The following is a 25342-nucleotide window of genomic DNA, read 5'->3' as shown; positions in this document are numbered from 1 at the left end:
CTGTCATGTAATAATTAAGCCAAAGAAGTTAAGAGATCAAGAAATTTGGAAATGTTAGGAGGAATGAGTGTGTTATTTAAAACTTCCCTTGAAATCAGACGCTGTCTACATCTGTCTTCTGTTTGAAATGCTTGTATAACATCAAATAGCTCATATATAACTAGTAAATAGAGGAATGATGTCAAAGTGATACAGAAGTTTGGTTAATAAATACATGCTTTGTCCTAAACAAAGGAAGCCAAAAGGGTAGGGGTAGAATTCTATTCCAAAATAGTTGTATATTCTCTGATAAATTTTTTGGAGATTCTGAAATTAGATTCAGTACAGGATTAATGATTTCATCATAAAATTCCAATAACATAGAGATGAATTTGAATGTTAGCTCTTGCCCATTCCTTAAAGGAAGCCCCACTGGCCCAAATCTCCACTTCGCTTCCATCTACATTATCTCACACTCTATTGTTTTTGTGCAGTTTTAATATCTTCTAAAGCAGCACTCTGAGGTGCCTACCCAGGCTGTTTACATTATCTCCTAAGTTAATCATTATTGTTTTAGGTGGTATTGTGGTTTTAAAGGTTAATAGATTTTTGAATGGTTTTCCCAAACCCTAGTTTCCCATATCCCTGTTATTTTGGTGGGCGTGATTTTGCAGAATGTATTGTTTATGCATATATACATAATCGGCCTTCCATCTTATTGGGTTCCACATCCCTGGACTCAACGAAGTATGAATGAAAAATATTTTAAAAATAATAATAATAATACAGAAATAAAAATAACACAAGTTTAAAAACAATACAGTGTAACAACTATTTATATAACATTTACACAGTATTAGGTATTACAAGTAAGCTAGAGATTAAAGTAAACAGGATGATGTGCATAGGCTATATGCAAATATTACACCATTTTATATAAGGGACCTGAGCAACTGTGGATGTCAGTACGGGGGAGGCCTCCAGTAACCAATCCCCCATGGATACCAAAGAATAACTGTATATGTACCAGCATGTTGACCATCTGTAGGAATATGGCATCTGTACACAGTAGGTGAGTAGGTGTACTCCTTTCTACTGTAGAAAGGATAGATCTATACAAGAACCATAACAAAATAACTTTTTCACACATAACAATAAAAATTTCTTTATTAAAATCTTCTGTGGTAGAGGTTGAATTCAGTAATGACTTCTTCCATGTGGCCTCACATCAATTAAACTCTCTCTTTACTGGAGAAAAAAAAAAAAAAGCCAGGCTGGTGGATCATGCCTGTAATACCGGCGCTTTGGGAGGCCAAGGTAGGAGGATTGCTTGAACCCAGAAGTTCAAGACCAGCCTGATCAACCAACAGAGAGAGACTCCGTCTCTACAAAAATATTTTAAAAAGTAGGCACAGTGGCCTGCACCTGTAATCCCAGCTACTGGGGAGGCTGAGGTGGGAGGATTGGTTGAGCTTGAGAGCTCAAGGCTGCAATGAGCTGTGGTTGCACCACTGCACTCCAGCCTGGGCAACAGATTAAGACTTTGTCTTAGGAAAAAAAAAAAACTGTCTATGGCTTAGAATAAAATCTAAAAACAAGCAATTTGCCAATCCTGTTGGTCTTTTCAAAGGTTTACTTGACAAAGTAAAAGTAGTTTAATATTATATCAAATGTGCTTATTTCTCATAGCATAGAAGGAAAACTTGAAAGTATATCTAATTCCAAAAAAGAAGCAATAGGTAGGAGAAAATTTTTATTTTGTGTATCTGTTGCTTTTAGTCCTTCGTACAATTACACTTCTAATCTGTGCTTATAAATAAAAAGTAATTGCTATGATCTTAACATTAGACATTATTAAAAGATTTTTTCTGATCTGATACAAAGCAAGAAAAAAAAGGGTCATACATCAAATCAAAAGAGTATCAGCATTTATTTGTTTAAATTAAAAGATAACTTTCACATAAAACTTGACCTTTCCCAAGCTGAAGTTCAGAAAACCATCTAACACAAAAGTTTAGGGACCTCAGTCATTTGATGCACAACATCATAGAAACAAAGAAAAAAGAAGTTCAAAAACCTAATGTTAAGTGACTAGGGTGCTACAGACTGGAAGTTCCTCCAACAGGATTAGCTTCTTTAAATATTTTAAGTCCAGTGAACTTGTAATGCTTCCACATGTTAGTGGTTGCACAGGCTAATTTCAGCTGGCATAAGCTTTTATAAGGATGCAGAAACAGAGGGCAAGGCATGCATTAAAATGTGATAATAGCACACTTCTGGGATATGTGAAGCACGAGGCATGAATCCAAATGCCTCTGGCATCCATGAAGTATCAAGTCTCAGAGTCAGTGCTTTTCTGTTTTGATAAGTAATTCTGTTATACCATATTTGGGAAGAGAGAAATAAACTTTCTAAATATAAATATTTCATCTTAACGAAGATCCCTTATAGTTTCAATTCTAGCAGTTTATTCAAATCTGATGTTTTAATTCCAGGTGAACTGGAAATAATTCAAGTCTAGATAGGGTATTAAGAAAATATGTTGTTTATTTTTATTAATGCAACTTTAAGAGCAATTTCAAAATATTGTTGATCATAAAGAAAATCTTAGCCAGAGTAATGGAAGAGGAGACAAAAATGCAAGAAAGAAAGAAATCAACTTTAATAATGATACTCTTATTAACCCCAAAGAACAAAAGGAAGGATTCTTTGTGTTACATGTTTTGCAGGTAAATAACCTTACCTAATCCTTCCAGATAATGGGTAGGTATCTACAGGAGATTTGAAATCTTCAGATAAAAACATGTAATAAAATGAAAAACAGTTATGATATCCAATAAAAACGTTTTTTAAAAGGCCAAGAAAAACAAATTTACTTTCTGAATACACACATATGTAATCCTTGGCCAAAAAATTTGAGTTAGAAACAATAAGTATCAAACTGTCATAATTATCATTCAGTAAGTATTAATTAAGGATGATAAATCAAGAAAAGAGTCTGCTTTTATATAGTACAAGTGAGAAAATGGGAAACAAATGGAAGTATCTGCTGTAGCCACATCCCAAAATCACCTCAGTTGTCTGAATCACTACCCTTGCAGTTAAAGGCATGTTATTTAATATCTTGGCCCTCCTCAAGCATGGAGTTAAAGTTTGGATGAAGTTATAGGACCATTTCAATAACACATTTAAACTCACAAATGTGGAATTTCTTTTCAGAGGCTAGCAAAACAAAACAGTACCTCTAGAGATATTAGATGGATATCTAATCTCTTCTGACAAAGACAATGAAATTAAAGTACATTTCATAACTTTTTTTCTTGCCTGAAGATGAGCTGCTTTTAATAGTGTAACAGTGGAACCAACTAAATGTCCAAGAATAGATAGTTTAATTCATTCATGCCACATTTATGAGTGTCAGCCATGTCCCAGGCACTGTGCTTATTACTGGTATTACAACAAAGAAAGTGTCTGTTCTTGCCCTCTTTTATGTTACATTGTGGTAGAAACAGATCATGTGGGAGAGTAATATAAGATTCATTCAAAAATCCAAGTACTATTTATTGAGTGCCTGTTCCCAGGAATCCTGTAGTCTGGTAGGAAGGGTGCATACAGACAAAAAAGTAACAAAGCAATACAATAATTACATCCTGTATGGAAAGTACTAGGAAAACAAATGGAGTTCTGACATACACGAGACAGTAAAGTGGAAAGAGAGAGGGAGGCAGAAAGAGAGAGAGAGAACAGACTACAATGGTTAAAAGCGCTGCTACTGGAGCCAGCCTGCCAAGGTTTGCATCCCAACTCCACCACTTGCTAGTTGTGTGATGTCGAGCAAATTACCTAACTTCTCTGTACCTCAGTTACTGCAATAAATAGGAATTACAGTTTCTATGAGAACTAAATGAGTTAATATTTGTGATAAGCTTAGAATAGCACCTGGTCCAGAATAAGTACTACCTAGTAGTAGAGTTGATAATGCAAGAACCTAGTGAGTGAATTTCTCTATTGTCAAATTAATTCCTAATCTGTCAATTCTGTGACAAGGGATATATACTTTGAGGGACAATGATGTGCCAGAGCCAACTTGTACCAGTCTGCAAAAACCAATTGTTCTCATCTCTTCTCCAAATACTTTATTCAGTGAGTTAAAACCCTTCCCTCTGAACTCTGCATTCAGTGGTAGCTTGAGATTGGCCATGGTACGAGCACCTACACCATGAAGTTGCTAAATGCTACAAATCAGGGCCTTTTTTTTTTCAGAGCCAGTTGATAACATTTATCAGCATACTGCTGATATACACACTTAGAAGAGAGTAATGGGTTATTGGAGTTCTTCCTAGTGGTTCCAAACTGAACTACATTTAGTTTGGTATATTTGTTACATTTCATAACTTTTGAATAAGCTCTAGAAGTTGACCAAAACAGTTTTAAAACATCTATCTAATTACACAGTAATGCAATTTCTCATTTTTGTTTTTGGAAAGCTGTATCCTATATAAATTGGCTGTTACATTATAAAAATGTATTAATTACTTTTATTTAATTATGGTTTACTAAGGCTAAAATACCCATCAATTTTTTAAAAACTCCAAACTTGTGTTGAAATAAAAGATTCCTAAAATCTTAATGTCCTTTCATGATTTTCCTTTGTATAAGAATATTTATCCATGTTATAATTAAACTATGTTTTATTATATGTTTTTCTTTTAAATGTTTAAAGTAAAAACAAAATATGTCTTTCAAAATATTATCAAATGGTTTACAAAATCTTTGCCACTTACCTTTTCAAATATCTTCAATTTTTCTGCCATACAAATCATAAAAATATCTGGCTGGTAAATTTAGATTCATTCTTATTGTGCAAGTATCTAAAACCTGTGCAGGAAAAAAAATTATAAATAATTTAGTAAACTCTGTTTATATTGAATACACATTTAAACTCTTTTCTCTACTACACAGCTATTAAAAATTATATTGTAAAATAAAATTTAATGATTTATAAAATGTTCTAATATATGAAATTCAAAAGCAGTTAAAATTGTTACATCCTAATTGTACTTGTGTGTGTGTAAAAAAACACATAAGTATTAGTAAAAAAGAAAGAAGATGCCACAAATATTAAATACTGGTTATCTATTATTTAATAAATGGTAGACCTTTAGAACTCCAAGGGATTTTTATCATATTCTTGCAACTTTCTGTATGTTCCATTTATTTCACAATGAGAGGATATTACCTTTTAAATTAGATTTTAAGTACCTGCTTTCCTTAGCTTTTAAATGTTTTCCAAATGTCCTAAAATAAATAATAAAAATAGTCTGATCACAGTTCACCTTGATAATTTATGTTGTTTGGGTACTAAAAACTGAACTTAATAAATCACATTTCAGGTTTTCCATGAATATGAGTCTCAAGGTCTTTACCTTTAATGGTTTCTAATATGCAGTCTCTTTTAATATTACAATATCATGACCTGTTCTTGTTATTTTACATGCAGCCCTTTGTTTGAAATTGAAAGTGCTCTGCCATCCATTTTTTACTATTCCCAGCTATAATATTACTTTCCCGTAACCAAGAACTACTACTGAAGGACAATGTGAATTATATTAATATGATTATAGTAAACAGAACATCTTTCAACTGCTCAAACCATCTTTCAGTTGCCGATACTACCTGTCTCTTTTTGCCCACTTCTGTCCCTACTTTATTATTGGAGCCCATAATTTAGTCCTAGCTTAACCAATTCATTAGCTTTGTGACAATGTATGTATTTCAATAGCTTAGTGTTTATATAGAGGCAAAGTTGTACTTTCAGCCTGTAGAACAGCTTTCAAACATTGTGACTGATTTGGTTTATATAGTTGCTCTATCAAAAGACAGGTTGAATTTTAAAGGCAAATATTTAACTGACAAATTAAGTTGACAAATTGGTCTTTCTTGGGCTGTATGTGCCAGAGGTTCTCAGCCTTTATTCTACTCTACTCCTATACATAACTAATCATGTCCCCATGGACCACATGCTCCCATGACCATTCAAAGGGTTGCATGTTTCTTGCACACTAGCTGCAATTCAGAGCATTGAGCAATTCAGAGCAATGTATTGCTGCTGTTTTTCTCACAATCAAGAATGCATACCCGCTCATTATTAGGAATAATGTTATAGGAATATTCTTTTTTTTTTTTTTTTGAGATGGAGTGTCACTATGGTCGCCCAGGCTTGAGTGCAGTGGTACGATCTCAGCTCATCGCAACCTCCATCTCCCGGGTTCAAGTGATTCTCCTGCCTCAGCCTCCCGGGTAGCTGGGATTACAGGCATGTGCCATCACACCCGGCTAATTTTTTGTATTTTTAGTAGAGACGGGGTTTCTCCGTGTTGATCAGGCTGCTCTTGAACTCCCAACCTCAAGTGATCCACCTGCCTCAGCCTCCCAAATTTCTAGGATTAGAGGCGTGAGCCATCACGCCCAGCCAGAAATATTCTTGAGCTTTCTAATTTATGAGGAAAAGATCATTCGCAACATCAATGCTTTACCTAGTTAAATAAAAAAGTACTTGCAAAGAATGTAACAACCCTGGTGATTCTCTAAATAACCCTGGTTATTCTTCCTGCCTTCTTTTTTACTCTTGTGAGTCAATTTCTTCAGTGACTACTGCCCACAAGTTCATCTAGGACCCCTATCCCATGGACTGAAACTTTTACTAAAGATGCTGGGAAAAAAATGTTCAAAATATAAGAAAAAAGTATCAGGAAAAGAAACTGGAGTTTGTCTGTGGCTTGAAACAAAAAGAAGAGTGGAACATATTGACTGACATTGGCATGGGATCCATGCTTGTTTTTATTTTAATACTCTAATTAACACAGTTGGTGTCTGACTGGCAAAATTCTCCTGTCACTGGAGTGAAAGTAAAATGGATCACTTTCACCACCACTCTCATTGACAAAAATACTCAAGGGAGATAATTCAGTACAAATTGCTCCTTAGCCAGTCATGTCTGAATACTATTAAGCATCTACGGTTGGTCACATAGACCGTAAGCAAGACATAATCTCCTCTTTACAACCCCACGTTACTTATCTTTCCAGTCCTCATGTTCAGTTCTCAATTTCTTAATATTATGAAGTTATTGCTGTATTTAAAAGTATAATGATGTCCTTTGGTACAATTTATATTTCCTAGTTATGAGTGAAGGTTCAAATATCTAAGTATCCTCTAAAGCTACAATTTACCAATTAAACTAAGTAAAACTATAATCTACTTGAAATTTCAACCAAAATTTCAGTAATTTAAAAAAATTATTTTAAATATTGCTGCCTTTGCATCTTAAAAAAATCAGTCCCTCCTTCCCTCCCCCGTAGGAGTTCACAGTGTCTGCTGTTGCCATCTTTATGTCCATGAGTACCCAATGTTTAGATCCCACTTATAAGTGAGAACATGTGGTATTTGGTTTTCTGTTCCTGCATGAATTTGCTTAGGATAATGGGCGTCCAGCTGCATCCATGTTGCTGCAAAGGACATACTTTCATTCCTTTTTATGGCTGCATAGTATTCCATGGTGCATATGTACCACATTTTCTTTATCCAATCCACTGCTGATGGGCACCTAGCTTGATTCCATATCTTTGCTATTCAGAACAGTGCTGTGATGAACATACGAGTGCATGCATCATTTTGGCAGAATGATTTTTCTTTTGGATATATATAACCAGTAATGGGATTGCTGGGTCAAATAGTAGTTCTGAGTTCTTTGAGAAAACTCCTTACTGCTTTCCACAGTAACTGAACTAATTTACATTCTCACCAACAGTGTATAAGCATTCCTTTTCTCCACAGCCTTGCCACTATCTGTTGTTTTCTTGACTTTTTCATAATAGACACTCTGACTGGTTACAACACTTTCTAACTCAAAGATTCCCCTTTTCATTGAGCTAAAACATCAGTAAAAATGTCTGTGCAAACCAAACCTTTGTACAAGTTTTAAGAGTTAAATGAGTTTTAAAACAGGCATTAGAAAATCAAACACTAACATTTAATAATGCATGAGCAACACTGTCATTCCTTCCTACTTGAAGAATTAAAAATCTTTGCAGTGTTTAAGCAATGCCAGCCTTCAGTAATCATTTCCTCAGAGTAAATTATCAGTGGTATGAATTAGTATCACTATAAGTTTCTGTCAAAAGCCCTGAAACGAAGCTTCTACTTGTAAGGTCATTCTTATAATTTACAATTGAAAAGTACATTATGGTGTCATCTTGCTGTAATATTAAGGTTAATTAAAATAGCATTTCCACTAATCTGTACCTGTTAAGCTTGCTAAAATATTACTTTTACAAATTCACATTTTGTTAATTCCTTTTTTTTTTTGAGACAGAGTCTTGCTCTGTCACCCAGGCTGGAGTGCAGTAGCATGATCACAGCTCATTGCATCCTCAACTTCCCAGGCTCAGGCAATCCTACCAGGTCTTCAGCCTTCCAAGCAGGTGAGACAACAGGTGTACCACATGACACCCAGCTAATTTTTTAATTTTTGTAGAGATGAGGCCTAGCTATGTTGCCCAGGCTGGTCTCAAGCCCCCTGGCCTCAACTGATCCTCCTGCCTCAGCCTCCCTAAGTGCTGGGATTACTGGCATGAACCACTGCACCTGGCCTGTTAATTCCATACAGCTTAAGTTTTAGAAACTCTTCTGATACTAAAATTTTAAATCATCATACTGTAAAACCAGAATCTTCTTGAAAAGCACCTGGGAAAAAATATTCCACAATGTTTTCAGTTTAATCTACTTGTTTACAGATCTGGGAGTCATCTCCACCTCCAAACATATCTAGTACAGAGTTTGCAGCTCCTGGAATGGTCAGAACCTCTGGGTTGCCACTACTTCAGTTCAGGTGAGAGAGTACACTTAGACCAGCATCACTGTAGGTCATATGAACCAAGTTAATAAGCCATCAGACCCAAAAATGTCACTTCTCCTCAAAGACAGAGAACCTTAAAACCTTTTAATATGGTTTTATGAGTTAATGCCTGGAAGCATAAGCCCCAACTTAACACTTCCCCAACACACTCTCCTCAAAGATTCTCTACTGTAGGAGTTAGCAAACTACAGTCCAAAGGCCAATTCCAGTCCATAGCCTGTTTCTGTGTGGCCTATAGGCTAAGAATGGCTTGTACATTTTTAATTCCTAAAACAGAAATCAAAAGATGAATCACACTTTGTGATAGATTTAAACATGAAATTCAAATTTAAGTACTGTACATAAAGTTTTCTTGTAAAACAGCCACACTTGATCATTTACATATTTTCTATGGCTGCTTTCATGCTGTAACAGCAAGGCTGGGATAGTTGCTACAGAGACCTTATGGCTTGCAAAACCAAAATTATTTTGTTTGCCTTTTATGGAAAAAGTTTTGCATCAACATTCACATGAAGCTCTATATTTTCCTGTTCTGTATAAATTAGCCTGAACTCCTTTATTCATTTCTAAAACTCTTCCATTGTGTACTCTGAAAACGTCTCCCCTGATCAACAAATTTGATTAGACCCACAACCTCTTTTAAAAGAAACTAGGCTTTCCCCTGAGGTCACTAACTTCTTCAAAGCCCTCTCAAGTTGTGAGAATTTATTCTCTCCCATCACACAATCTCAAGTTTGGAAAGTGGTGTTACAATTCTATTTCAAGATAATTTCTCCCCAACCCTCTTATTGAACAAAAACAAACAAGTGCTGTCCCCAACACCCAGGATCTTGATGTTCAAGCATATCATCTTCTCTAACTCTAGTCATTCTTCCTCATTCTTAGATAACTTTTACCACACACAGCTTGCAAAATCCTAACTCTGGGCGACCTTCACTTTCCACTCTGTGTGCACACTGAGAGGCCTGGTGCTGCTGGGACAAAGTCACACAACTGAACCTATCAACATTACTATCATTCATGATCACCAACTTCCATGGTCCCTCAGTACTGCCCAGCCACTTCTATTTAATTTCTTTGGTCAAATTTCTCTCCCACTTTCCACAGAGTATTTCCAACCATCTCTAATCTGCTTACCTCCACCTAGCCTTTCCTTCCCTAACTGCCTCTTCATTTTCAGCAGATGACATGATCTCCTATGTCAGAGAGAAATCTGAAGCCTCATCTTACTGCTATCAAAGCTACAAGCCTACTTATTTCTACAGCCATCCACTCTTTTTCCTTCTAGTTATATTACAAGAGTTCCTGCTCCTATCTAAGGCCAATATTCCACTTATGCTTTCAATTATGTATGCTCTCAGCTTTTAAAGCAGTTTATATTATCCATCATTTTTTCTCTCTCATGTATATTCATCTACTGCTTCTCAACTAAACTGTTACCACTGGTATTGAAACATAAGTCTTTTCTATCTTGAAAATTAAATCCCCCCATACCTACCTGATATCTCCCTCTAGCTACTCCTCAACTTTACAGCTAAATGTCTTAGATTTGTCCATGCTCTCTGTTTCTTTTCCTTTCTTCCCATTCATTCTCAGCCTGTTCCAGTTTGGCTTTTTTACCATCAATTTACTGAAATAATTCTCACAATGATTACCAATTACTACTATATTGACAAATCCAAAGGACATTTTAAAATTCTTACTTGTTTTGAGCATTGTATTAGTCCATTATCATGCTGCTGATAAAGACATACCCGAGACTGGGCAATTTACAAAAGAAAGAGGTTTAGCAGACTCAGAGTTCCACATGCCTGGGGAGGCCTCACAATAATTGTGGCAGGCAAGGAGGAGCAAGTCACATCTTACATGGATGGCAGCAGGCAGAGAGAGAGATTCTGCAGGGAAACTTCTCCTTATAAAACCATCAGACCTCAGGCCAGGCATGGTACCTCATGCCTGTAATCCCAGCACTTTGGGAGGCCAAGGTGGGCAGATCACGAGGTCAGGAGTTCGAGACCAGCCTGGCCAACATGGTTGATTCCCCATCTCTACTAAAAATACAAAAATTAGCTGGCTGTGGTGGCGGGCACCTGTAATCCCAGCTACTCAGGAGGCTGAGACAGGAGAATCACTTGAACCTAGCAGGCGGAGGCCGCAGTGAGCTGAGATTGTGCCATTGCACTCCAGCCCGGTTGACAGGGTGAGACTCCATCTCAAAAAAAAAAAAAAAAACAAAAAAAACACCAGACCTGATAAGATGCTTTCACTATCACAAGAACAGCACAGGAAAGACCTGCCGCCATGACTCAATTACCTCCCACCAGATCCCTCCCACAACATATGGAAATTCAATATGAGATTTGGGTGGGGACATAGACAAACCATATCATTTCACCTCTCAAATCTCATGCACCCCTCCCAAATCTCATGGCCCCTCCCAAATCTCATGTCCTCACATTTTGAAACCAATCATGCCTTCCCAACAGTCCCTCAAAGTCTTAATTCATTTTAGCATTAACTCAAAAGTCCACAGTCCAAAGTTTCATCTGAGACAATGAAAGTCCCTTCCACCTGTGAGCCAGTAAATTAAAATAAAAAGCAAGTTAATTACTTTCTAGATAAAATGGGGGTACAGGCATTGGATAAATACAGGTGTTCCAAATGGGAGAAATTGGCCAAAACAAATGGGCTACAGGCCCCATGCAAGTCTAAAATCCAACAGGGTGGTCAAATCTTAAAGCTCCAAAATGATCTCCTTTGACTCCATGTATCACATATAGGTCATGCTGATGCAAGAAGTGGGTTCCCATGGTCTTGGACAGTTCTACTCCTGCGGCTTTGCAGGGCACAGCCTCCCTCCTGGCTGCTTTCATGGGCTGGTGTTGAATGTCTGAAGCATTTCCAGATGCAAGGTGCAAGTTGTCAGTGGATCTACCATTCTGAGGTCTAGAGGATGGTGGCCCTCTTCTCACAGGTCCACTACGCAGTGCCCCAGTAGGAACTCTGTGTAGGGACTCACAAGCTGCCAATGCTTGGGGCTTGCACCCTCCAAAGCCATGGCCTGAACTCTACGTTGGCCCCTTTCAACTACGGCTAGAGCAGCTGGGATGCAGGGCACCAAGTCCCTAGACTGCAGTGCAGTAGGGGACCCTGGGCCCGGCCCACGAAACCATTTTTCCCTCCTAGGCCTCCAGGCTTGTGATGGAAGGCATTGCTGTGAAGACCTCTGACATGCCCTGGAGACATTTTTCCCCATTGTCTTGGGGATTAACATTCAGCTCCTCATTATTTATACAAATTTCTGCAGCCGGCTTGAATTTCTCCTCAGAAAATGAGATTTTATTTTCTATTGAATTGTTAGGCTGCAAATTTTCCAAACTTTTATGCTCTGCTTCCTTTATAAAACTGAATGCCTTTAATGGTACCCAAGTCACATCTTGAATGCTTTGCTGCTTAGCAATTTCTTCCACCAGATACCCTAAATCATCTCTCTCAAGTTCAAAGTTCCACAAATCTCTCGGGCAGGGGCAACATACCACAAGTCTCTTTGCTAAAATATAACAAGTCACCTTTGCTCCAGTTCCCAACAAGTTCCTTATCTCCATTTGAGACCATCTCAGCCTGGACTTCATTGTCCATATCAGTATCAGCATTTTGGTCAAAGCTATTCAACAAGTCTTTAGGGAGCTCCAAACTTTCCAATTTTGTCCTATCCTCTTTGAGCTCTCCAAACTGTTCCAACCCATAACTGTTACTCAGTTCGAAAGTCGCTTCCACATTTTCAGGTAGCTACAGAAGCACCCCACTCTTAGTACCAGTTTACTGTATTAGTCCATTTTCATGCTGCTGAGAAAGACAAACCCAAGAATGGGTAATTTATAAAAGAAAGAGGTTTAGTGGACTTACAGTTCCACATGGCTGGGGAGGCCTCACAATCATGATAGAAGGCAAATTGGAGCAAGTCATGTCTTACATGGATGGCAGCAGGCAGAGAGAGAGCTTGTGCAGGGAAACTCCTCCTTATAAAACCATCAGATCGCATGAGACTAACTATCATGAGAACAGCATGTGAAAGACCCACCCCCATGACTCAACTACCTCCCACCGAGGTCCCTCCCACAACATGTGGGAATTAAAGATGAGATTTGGGTGGGGACACAACCAAACCATATCAAGCATGAACAAATCCTGAGATACAAGAATCCACTATTTTTTCTCCTGCTTTCTTGTCTCCTTCATAGGATCATGCATATTCATTCACTGGGGTTTATCAAGATAAGTCCTAGCCTTCTCTTCTTTCTGCCTCTCTCTTAAGGCAATCTAAATGGTACCCCAACATTTCATCTTCCATTTACATACTGACAACTCCCAAACTGATATGTTTCTTTTATTCATTAATTCAAAATATTATTGACTACTACTGTCTTCAAAGTGCCTGGATATGGCAGTGAGCAAAACCAGCCAGGTTCTTGTTCTCATGGAGCTTTTAGTCTAGTGGTGGACAAAGACATTTATAAAATGATCATATCATTAAATGTGGAGTAGGTGGCATAAGGAAGCCTTCTGAGAAGAGATAAACTGGATTTATCTGGAAATAAGTGGAGGATATTGAGAGTGGAGAACTATTTCAGAGAACACAGCATATGAAAAGGCTCCATGGCAGAGCAAGCAGGATGTATTCCAGGAATCGAAAGGTCAGCATATGAAAGGGGAGAGTAGCCTCACAGGAAAGGAAAGAAGCCTTCCTTATGCCACCTACTCCACATTTAATGATATGATCATTTCACAAATGTCTTTTTTTTTTTTTTTTTTTGAGACAGAGTCTCACTCTGTCAGCCAGGCTGGAGTGCAATGGCACGGTCTCTGCTCACTGAAACATCTGCCTCCCAGGTTCAAGTGATTCTCCTGCCTCAGTCTCCTGAGTAGCTGGGATTACAGGCACGTGCCACCATGCTAAGCTAATTTTTGTATTTTTAGTAGAGATAGGGTTTCACTATGTTTGCCAGGCTGGTCTTGAACTCCTGACCTCATGATCCGCCTGCTTAAGCCTCCCAAAGTGCTGGGATTACAGGTGTGAGCCACCACACCCGGCTTTATTTTACAAATCTCTTTGTCCACCACTAGACTAAAAGTTCCATGAGAACAAGGCCATGGTTGGTTTTCCTCACCACCATATCCAGGTACTTGGCAGACATTAGTAGTCAAAAAATATTTTGAATTAATGAATAAAAGAGTCAATATATATTATTTCTAATTTAAACTCATTTTAGTATAAATATCTTTTGATCAAGATTCTGATAAGGTAGGAAAAAATTCTGACTGCTTTTATAAAATTATGCTATAAAGTATGCATAATTCCAGAAGAATTTTTTTCAAATAAACCAATTCTTTTTAGTACCAGAGCACTGACTTTTTGCAAGTCCTAGGAAATAAAATAAGAAAACCTCTTCACGTGTGTAGTAACACTGTTGGCTGCCTATCCAATATCCATTCTCCACCCTCATCCTTACTATACTGATTTTGTTTAGGTATACACTCTTCTCCCTTTTGACTCAAGGAAGACTACAATTATCTTTTTGTTGTTGTTGTTTGTTTTTCTGTTTTTTTGAGATAGAGTTTCACTCTTGTTGCCTAGGCTGGAGTGCAATGGCTTGATCTCGGCTCACTGCAACCTCCGCCTCCCAGGTTCAAGTGATTCTCCTGCCTCAGCCTCCCGAATAGCTGGGATTACAGGTGTGCACCACAACGCCCAGCTAATTTTGTATTTTTAGTAGAGACAGGGTTTCTCCATGTTGGTCAGGCTGGTCTTGAACTCCTGACCTCAGGTGTTCCGCCTTCCTTGGCCTCCCAAAGAGCCACTGTGCCCAGCCTACAATTATCTTGATGTGTCTAAATTACCTATTGTAGTCTCACGCCCCTTGTCAGTGAATGGCTTAAGATAGACACATAGCCCAGTTCTGGCCAATGAGACATAAGCAGGGGCTTCTGGGAAAGGCTTAGTCATTCATAGAGAAGAGATGGTCCTTTTGTGCCTCTGTATATAGTTATACCTGGCTGTGCAGTCATCTTGTTACCAACATATGAAAGAGTACAAACTCCAGAAAACTGTAGAGATCACAGCTGGAATTCTGTCATACTATGCTTGGTGCTGCCCTACCTCTGGACTTCTTGCTTCCTTTTTGCTTAAGTCTGTTTGAATCAGGAATCTGTTATTTGCAGCTAAAGTCATCCTGACAGAAAAATACTTTTTTTTGTCCCATGTTCCTCAAATGATGAAAATCTATTCAGCTAATTCAGTGATTATTGTATACCAAATAGATTACAACAGTATTCACTATATAAACCTAAAAAGCAAACCATTTAATTAAAAATCTAGAGAATAATTTTAGATGAAATTTATCAAGCTGAAAATTATGAAAATGAATGGATAATTGTGAAACTAATCATTTGGATTACTAAAAATACTTCACCTTTGGCAATTAATTGTACTTGCTCAGTAGAAGAGAACTACCATTTATTATGATTATTTTGAGAAAGGAAATCTGTTTTTATAGAATTTTTTTTTGCTAACTGAAAGGCTGTCAAATAGTTTATGAATTTTCAAAGAATTAAAATGTAATAAAATGCCACGGCATAAGTCTCTGCTCAGGCCAACATTTTACAAAAATGACTTATAATCAAAATTATTATCATTATGTTAACCAGAAAATGCCAGAAGATTGGGCTAAATTTGTACCCATCTTATTAAGTACCTTAAAGGTACTTTTCTGAATAAAATCCTAGAGCTAAATATGCTGGCCTGTTATTTGTCTTATTCTCATAAAGGTAAGTGAAAGAATGCACACCAAATCTAGTTATTTGCTTGCACTAGTAATGAACATAAATATGATTTGAAAAGGCAACTATTTCTCGTGATTTGTGTTCTGTAGTGTTTTGGTATTTTATTTTTAGAATGTGAATGAGAAGTAGATAACCAGAGGAAATTTTCTTAAGAATAATTAAATGAACCAGATTACAATTCTAATCATATTATTATTTTTGTTTGTTTTTAAAATCTACTCTATTGATTTATAATGTACATGAAATAAACTGTACCTATTTTATAAAAGTAGGTGCAGTTGATGCAGGTAGAACAATGTATATCCGTGTGTAACTACCACAGTGAATATATAGAATATTCCCACCACCTTCCAAAATTCCTCATGTTCTTTTCCAATTACAACTCAATAATCCTGGCCCTAAGTCACCAATAATCTGGTTTTTTTCACTAGAGAATAGTTAATCTGTTCTACAATTTCATGGCATGTAATATTTTGTACCTGGTTTCATTCATTTACCACAATGCTCGTTCCTTGACATAAATATATCATAATATTTTATCCATTCACAGGTATATTGACTTTTTTACTGTCTGTAGTTTGGCTAATTGCAAATAAAACAACTATGAACATTCACTTAGAAGTTTTTGTGTTGACATATGTTATTTATCTTGGTATATATCTAAAAATGAGATTGCTAGATTGTATTTAAGTGTAAGCTTAACTTTATATGAAAGTATCAAACTGTTTTGCCAAGTGGCTGTATCATTTTGCATTCTTATCAGCTAAATATAAGATATGCCATTGCTCCACATTTTCACCCACTTGGTATTGTCAGTCTTTTAAATATTAGTCATTCTAATGTGTGTATAGTGGTAACTCCATGGATTTAAATGCATTTCCTTGATGATTAATAATATTGAGCATCTTTTCATGTGCTAATGGTTGATTTCTATGTCTTCTTAGTAAAATGTCTCATTCACGTCTTTTGACCTATTTTTGTATTGAGTTGTTTGTTTTCTTACTGTTGAGGTTTCAGAAATGTTTATATATTTTGAACCAAAGTTTTTTGTTAAATATGTGTTTTCTGGATATTTTCTCTCATTCTGTGGTTTGTCTTTTCATTTTTATAATGCTGTATTTACAAGAGCAAAAGTTTTTTGATTCAGATAAAGTATAATCATTTTTTGTTCGTATTTTTTGTGTCCTAAGAAATATTTGCCTACCCAAGGTTGCAAAGATTTTCTCCCACGTTTTCTCTGAGAATTAGTATAGTTTTATTCTTTATAATAAGATCTGCAATCAATTTAAATCAATTTTCATGAATGGTTGTGAGGTAAGTTCTTATCACACAGAAATACCCAATTGTTTCAGCAATATTTATCAAAAACACTGTCTTCCCCCAGTGAATCACTCTATCTAAAGAATGATTTACCCACGTATGTGTGGGTCTATTTCTGAACTCTCCATTTTGTTTCTTTGCTCTTTATGTGTATTCTTATTCCCATATCATCCTGTTTTGATTATTTTAGCTTTATAATAGATGTTGAAAACAGATAGTGTAAATGGAATACTATTCTGCCTTTTTTTTTTTTTTTTTTTTTGAGACGGAGTCTCACGCTCTCACCCAGGCTGGAGAGCAGTGGCGCGATCTCGGCTCACTGCAAGCTCCACCTCCCGGGTTCACACCATTCTCCTGCCTCAGCCTCTCCAAGTAGCTGGGACTACAGGCGCCCGCCACCACGCCCGGCTAATTTTTTGTATTTTTTAGTAGAGACAGGGTTTCACCGTGGTCTCGATCTCCTGACCTCGTGATCTGCCCACCTCGGCCTCCCAAAGTGCTGGGATTACAAGCGTGAGCCACCGCGCCCGGCCATATTCTGCCTTTAAAAAGGAGAAACTCTTGTCATTTGCAACAACATGGATGAACCTGGAGGGCATTATGTTAAGTGAAATAAGCCAGGCACAGAAACACAAATACCACATGATTTCACTTATACATGAAAACTAAAAAAGTCAAACTCACAGAAGCAAAGAGTAGAATGGTGATTACAGGAGACTGCAGGGGGAGTGGGAGGACTGGGAAGATATTGGCTAAAGTACACAAAATTTCAGTCAGACAGGTGGCATAAGTTCAAGAGAATGATTGTATATCATGGTGACTATAGTTAATAACAGTATATTATATACTTGAAAATTGCTAAGAAAGTAGATTTTATGCATTTTTATGACAAAAAAAGATAAGTATCTAAAGTAATTCAACTGTTAATCAGCTTGGTTTCTCCATTCCACAATGTAGGCATATTTCAAATCATCATGTAGTATACCATAAATATATACAATTTTTATTTGTCAATTTAAAAAATAAATAACAATAATTAATAATAAATAAATACTAAAATACAACTTTTTAAAAGAAATCAGGTAGTATAAATCCTCCAAATTTGTTCTTGTTTAAAACTGATTTGGCTATCTAATTCCTTTGCATTTCTAGCATTCCCACATATATTTTAGAAATATCTTGCCAATTTATGCCCCTTTCCTCAAAGAGAAGGCTGGTTGAATTTTGGTGAGTATTGTGTTGACTATATAGATCAATTTGCAGGAAATTGGCATCATAATAATTTTGAAGTTTCCAGTCCATGAACATGGTATATCTCTTGGGCCTTCTTTCATTTCTCTCAGCAATTATTTGTTGTTTTCACTGTATAAGTCTTGCACATATTGTGTTAAATGGTTAAGTATTTCATGTGTCTGAGTGTTGTGGTATTGGATTTTTACATTTCATTTTCTTTTTTTATTTTTTTTTGTGTATATCTCCTCTATTTTAATCCTTTTAAGTTGGCAAAAGCACTATTCCCGATCACAAATACACAGCAGTTCTACAGTTTTATGTTTCTGAATGGCTGTTTAAAGACAATCCTAGGCCGGGCGCGGTGGCTCACGCTTGTAATCCCAGCACTTTGGGAGGCCGAGGCGGGCGGATCACGAGGTCAGGAGATCGAGACCATCCTGGCTAACACGGTGAAACCCCGTCTCTACTAAAAATACAAAAAAAATTAGCCGGGCGTGGTGGCGGGCGCCTGTAGTCCCAGCTACTCGGAGAGGCTGAGGCAGGAGAATGGCGTGAACCCGGGAGGCGGAGCTTGCAGTGAGCCGAGATCGCGCCACTGCACTCCAGCCTGGGCGACAGAGCAAGACTCCGTCTCAAAAAAAAAAAAAAAAAAAAAAAGACAATCCTAAATTATTACTTAGTTTGACTTAGATTGTAAAGAATTCAAGAGTGAAGTTTATAAGACACATGCACACATATGTTTATTGTGGCACTGTTCACAATGGCAAAGACTTGAAGCCAACCCAAATGCTCATCAATGATAGACTGGATAGAGAAAATGTGGCACATATACACCACGGAACACTATGCAGCCATAAAAAAGGATGAGTTCATGTCCTTTGCAGGGACATGGATGAAACTATCATTCTCAGAAAACTAACACAAGAACAGAAAACCAAACACCACATGTTCTCACTCATAGGTGAGAGCTGAACAATGAGAACACATGGACACAGGGAGGGGAACATCATACACCACACCCTGTCAGGGGGTGGGGGTGCTAGGGGAGGGATAACATCAAGAGAAATACCTAATGTAGATGACCAGTTGATGGGTGCAGCAAACCACCATGGCACGTGTATACCTAAGTAACAAACCTGAACGTTCTGCACATGTATCCCAGAACTTAAAGTATAATAAATTAAAATAATAATAATAATAAAAGATTATCCATAATTTTTTATTCTGTAATAGGAATTACATAAAATTATTTTTCAAACATTAAATCAATTTTGCCTGCCTAAAATAAATTCAACTTAAACATAAAAAAATCTTGCTACTATTTTAAAAGCATATGACCTTATAGATCATCCATAAAATGTGAGAAGTGTTAAATAACCTTTAATATTACACACAAACCACACTAAAATTCCTTTCAGTAAGTAAAAGGAACCATTTTAAATACAGGGAATTCTAATTAGATTGGCATAGTTAGGGCCAAAAATGTAAAGTAGACATTGCTACCTTATTTATCTTCAACCCTTGCCTTTAAGAGGCAAATGAACACAAAACACAGGTGAATCTTGCTTGGTTCTGAGACAGTGAAGGAATTTCCCCAGTATTTAAATATATTCACATAACCAGTTATATAATCTAAATATAAAACCAATCACCAGTAAGTTTTAAGATGGCACTCACCATCTTTGTGAAAAGGTGAACATTATTAACGAAGTCTAATCATAGCTTTAGAAGGGGTAAACAGTGATAGCATTTACTGAATTGGAATTACTACTAAAATTCAAAAACTGAACATATTCATTTAATCAGAAGCTAGTCTTAGTTTTAAATCAGGACTGCCCAACAAAATATTCTGTCAGTCATTTATGACCTGAATTCTGGCGTATGAAATCTATTAAAGGATGGTATACATAAAAAAGTCATGAGACATTTCTGTTTTGTAATAAATAAAGCAGTGGCAAATTATTACTCATTAGTAGCTTTTTTAAGACAAGCTAACAAGTCTGCCCTTTCTGCCTTCTTCTTAATGCCGGCAAAGATCATTTTTATTCTAGGGATGTACTCCTTGGGACTCTCCAAACACTCATCAGTGTATCCTCTCCCCAGGTGATGCCTCTGTTCTTATTGGCATCTGTGTAAGTGAATACAATGGCCTGACCTGTCTTCTGCCTGAAGAGACCATGGAGATTAGGCCCAGTCTTGTGCTTGCCTCCCTTTTCCACGGTGTGGCACTGGGCACACTTCTGAACAAAAACTCTTCTTGCCTTTCTCAACATCACCCATATTTAATTCCCTTTTTCATCACAACAAAGGTTCCCGCTCTGAAGCTAGATGTCCCACTCTCCTTAAATTTCATTTTCTAATTGTCACTAGCATATAGAATTTCACTGATCTTGTATCCTGCAAACTTGCTGAATGTATTCCTTAGTTCTACTAGCTTTTACGTAGATTCTTTAAGGTATTTGATGTTCTTATCACATTGTCTATAAATAAAATAGTTTTTATTTCTTCCTTTCAAATTTATACCCTTTTTACTACTTTTTTCTTGCCTTATCGCAGGATAGGGCCCCCAGTAGCATGTTAAGCTGAAATGAAAAGAGAGGATATCTTTCCCTTGATTCTGATCTTAGAGGAAAACAGTTCAGTCTTTCATCATTAGGTATGCAGTTAAATCAGTGTTTAGTAGACATTCTTGACCAGATTGAAGAAATTCCCTTCTATTTCAACTTTCCTCTGAAAATTTTTTTTTGTTTTTTTAATAAGCGAATATTAAATTTTGTCAAATTCCTCTCCAATACCTACTGAAATGAGCATATGGCCTTTTCCACATTCTCTTAAGGTGGTCAACTACATTGTCTGTTGTTAAACCAACTGATATGGCTTGGCTCTGTGTCCCCACCCATATCTCATCTTGAATTGTACTCCCATAATTCCGTTTTGTGGGAGGGACACAGTGGGAGATAATTGAATCACGGGGGCGGTTTCGCCCATACTGTTCTTGTGGTTGTGAAGAAGTCTCACAAGATCTGATGGTTCGATAAGGGGAAACTGTTTCGCTTGGCTTTCGTTCTCTCTCTTGCCACCACCATGTGAGACATGCCGTTTGCCTTCCACCACGATTATGAGGCTTCCTCAGCCATGTGGAACTGTAAGTCCAGTAAACCTCTTCCGTTTGTAAATTGCCCAGTCTCAGGTATGTCTTTATCAGCAGCATGAAAACAGACTAATACACCAACTTTGCATTCCTAGGATAAAACTCGCTTGATCATGATGTATTGTTGGATTTGATTTGTTAATACTTTATGAAGGAATTTTGCATCTATGATTAGGAGGATATTGGTATGAATTTTCTTTTCTAGTAATGTCTTTATAATGCTAGTCTCATCATGTGAGAGGGGAAGTTTTCCTGTTTTCTCTATTTTCTAAAAGGTTTGTGTACAACTGATATTATTTTCTCATGAAAGGTTGATAAAATTCACCAATGAGATCATTTCATCTTGGAATTTTGTTTTTTGAAAAGTTTTTAATTATAAATTTGATTTATTTAATACATACAGAGATTTTGAGATATAAATTTTCTTCTGTCTCAGTTTTGGTAATTTATGTCATATTAGAGTTCTATATCTAGAAGGACAAGATTAATAGGATAGGTGTATATATGAAAGGGAGTTTAATGTCTATCAAAGATAATGTATATAATGTCTATTAAAGGATAATATATAATATTAAATATAATCGATTAAGATAAATATATGAAAGGGAGTTTAATGTCCATCAAAGATAATATATATAATGTCTATTAAAGGATAATATATATAATATTAAATATAATCGATTAAGATAAATATATGAAAGGGAGTTTAATGTCTACATTAAACAACTCTCCACAGCTGGAGAGTAAGTGACCTGATATATTTGGTTATTTACTTCTAATTTAATTCTTTTGCAGCCAGGAAACATACTTAACATAATTTTAATCCTTTTAAATGTACTGGGAATGGCTCAATAAGCAGCAAAGGGTCTATAAAAGTGAATGTACCAGGTACATTTAAAATAATTTCTTTGTGCATACCCAAATTTGTTTCTGGTATCATTTTCTTCCGGTGAAAAATATCCTTTAATATTTCTCATAGTTTAGGTCTGCTGGACACACGTGCTTCATATTCTGTATGCCTGAGAATGCTTTTATTTCAAAGATTTTTTTAAAGATATTTTCACTGTAATACACAATAATAAGATAACCAGTTTTTTGTTTCAGCACTTTAAACATATTATCTCTCTCCACACTTTAAAGATATCGGCTATCTTCTGTCTTGCATTATTTCTAAAGAGAAGTCAGCTTTTATTCTTAAATATGTATCCCTGTAATTAATGTGTTTCCTCCCCTCTGGTTGCTTTTAAGCTTTTCTATTTATCACTGTTTACAGCAATGTGATTTATGTCCGTAATCCGGTTATCTTTCTACTAGAGGTGCATTGAGCTTCTTAGATATCTGGGTTGTTTTCCATGAACCATGAACTCAGGAAAAATTCTGGCCATTATTACTTCAAATATTCACAGCCTTCTCAGTCTTTCTAGGGCTCCAATTATACATCTATTAGACTCATTGATATCATCCCACAAGTTACTGACACTCAGTCCTTGTTTTCAGCCTTTTCCTTCTGCTTCTCTACACTGCAGTTTGGATAGCTTTATTGCCCTGTCTTGAAGTTCATGGATCTTTTCTCCTCTAATATCTAACCTGCTGTTAAACCCAGGTTTTTTTTTTTTTGCAGTTAAGATATTGTATTTTTTTAGAACTAGAAGTTCCATTGGTTCTATTTTAAGTTTCCAGTTCTCTTCACATTATATTCATGTTATTTTTTAATATGTGAACGTTTTATAATCGCTGTTTAAATGTCTTTTTCTGTTAACTCTATTTTGGGGTCTGTTTCTACTGATCAACTTTTCTTCTGGATATGGATATAAATTACCTTTACTGGAATCTTCATCAATTTGTTTAACAAGTTCAACAAGACCTCTCCTCTCCAACTGGTCAAAATGCAAATGTCTCCTTACCCTGCACATATTCCCATACTTGTTTCCCTTTTACATCCTAATTAGCTGTTCTTTTCCTGGCAGTTGTTTGTGTCAGGCCTTGTGGAGTTCACCCTATGCATAAGCAACTTAATAGTCAGCCAAAGACATGAGGGGATGCTTACACAAAATTTGAGAACTATTCTACAAATAGCTCCCTCTTATGGTATTGCCCTGCAAATTTCAGCTACCTAGAACTTTGATGTCTTTCTCTTCAGTTTATGGGAAACACTGTGCTTTTCTTAGATTGTCTCTTCTCTCTCTCTCTCTCTTTCCCTCCCTCCCTCTCTCTCTACTATGATCCATAAATTGCCTCCAGGTACAAAGACATAGTGAACTTTAGGACTCACTTCAACTTTTCCCCTTCTCTTAGGCATTACAGCTGATGCTTCCTGTTGTCTAATACCTAAAAATTGTTGTCACATATTTTGTCCAGTTTTTCAGTTGTATAGAATGGAATGGCCAGTCTGATACTAATTACTCCAACTAGGAAATAATGGTTGTGTTAAATCATTTTTAAGACAGGACACATTAGGAATTAAAATTTAAGAAAAAGGAATATTAAGAGAAGTTTTGAATAATAAATAATATTGCTCTTAAAAATCAGAAAATGGGTTATAGTACTAGCTATTTCACTTGATCCACTTTGGATATGGCAGTTAGCTTGTTTAAGTTTCAGTTTTTTGAGTAGCTTGACTAGAAGACTTCATAAAATCTTGTGATTCTAATGTCCAGAAACTGGATAAAGTTCATCAAAGAATCTTTAACGATAAGGTATGCATGGACACTAATCTAATAAATGCTTCAATGTAACCATTATTGTTATATGTTCTTAACAATTAAAATATGTTAAAATATAAAATGTACATATAAAAACTATAAAATAATTTTAATAAACACAGAAATACATTTTAACTTTCAAATTTAATATCATGTTTATGTCTTTTTTTTTTTAAATGGAGTCTTGCTCTGTCGCCCAGTCTAGAGTGCAGTGGCGTGATCTTGGCTTACTGCAGCCTCTGCCTCTAAGGTTCAAGCGATTCTCCTGCCTCAGCCTCCCAAGTAGCTTGGATTACAGGCGCCCTCCACCATGCCCAGCTAATTTTTGTATTTTTAGTAGAGACAGGGTTTCACCATGTTGGCCAGGCTTGTCTCGAACTACTGACCTTAGGTGATCCGCCCACCTTGGCCTCCCAAGGTGCTGGTATTATAGGCGTAAGCCACCGTGCCCGGCCATGTTAATGTCTTAACTGCTCCTAAATAATATTAAGGACTATCCTTAACTACCATCAGTAAAGAAAATGAATCTTTAGACTGATAATTCTCATTTGTTTTTATTTCCATTAAATACATTCTTTTTTCTTTTTGCTTTTTTTGGAATTTCATTTAAAAAAATTCTGACTATAAATAATTACTTATAATATTCTAAAATAACTCAATTGTATATAGAAATCCACATTAAATAATGAAAAGGTAACTGACTATTCATAGAATCTTAAGAATAAACCATATTATCAAATTCCATATTTTTAAAACTCTTCTTTTTTAATCAGATATTAATCTCTGGTTTAAAAAACTAGCCTAATTTTTAAATAACAATAATAAGTAATATCAATGGACTTTTCTTCATATTTCATAAAAAGCTCTTTAAAGAAGTTCCAACATACTAATTATGCATGACCTCCTCTGTCGGAATCCATGTTGAGCATCCTTAATCAAATTTTGCTACCCCACGTTCTCCTTTTTGAATCTCTTAAGATACTCTCTAAATTATTTTACCCACACTATTGGGAAAATCTCTGCTGCCATAGTTACTAATTTGTGTGTGAACATTCTGCAATCATACCATTATATTGTGTTACTTCAATTGAATTGGGCCTTTCTTAAGCTTGAAAATTTTCTTAATTTTTTGTTTAAGCTTATTAAGTTTTTTTATTAATAAATGGTAAACATCATAGAAATATATATTTCTCCTGGCTT

The 25342-nt window shown here is 36.2% G+C and overlaps 1 protein-coding gene and 1 pseudogene across 2 annotated transcripts in view; both read right to left on the bottom strand.

Annotated features, from left to right (window-relative positions):
- LOC129484286 (doublecortin domain-containing protein 1-like) overlaps positions 1–25342 on the bottom strand; it is a 237140-nt gene that overhangs the window by 134135 nt on the left and 77663 nt on the right. For both annotated transcript variants that reach the window (XM_063641882.1, XM_055282041.2), the window contains exon 9: positions 4764–4857. The gene's annotated coding sequence lies outside the window, so the exon portion shown is untranslated. The remainder of the gene's footprint in view (positions 1–4763; positions 4858–25342) is intronic.
- Positions 20202–20569, bottom strand: LOC129484290 (cytochrome c-like; annotated as a pseudogene).

This window comes from Symphalangus syndactylus, chromosome 6 (genome assembly GCF_028878055.3).
Source record: "Symphalangus syndactylus isolate Jambi chromosome 6, NHGRI_mSymSyn1-v2.1_pri, whole genome shotgun sequence".
NCBI classification, from domain to species: Eukaryota; Metazoa; Chordata; class Mammalia; order Primates; family Hylobatidae; genus Symphalangus; species Symphalangus syndactylus.
This window is presented reverse-complemented; position numbering and strand designations above follow the sequence as displayed.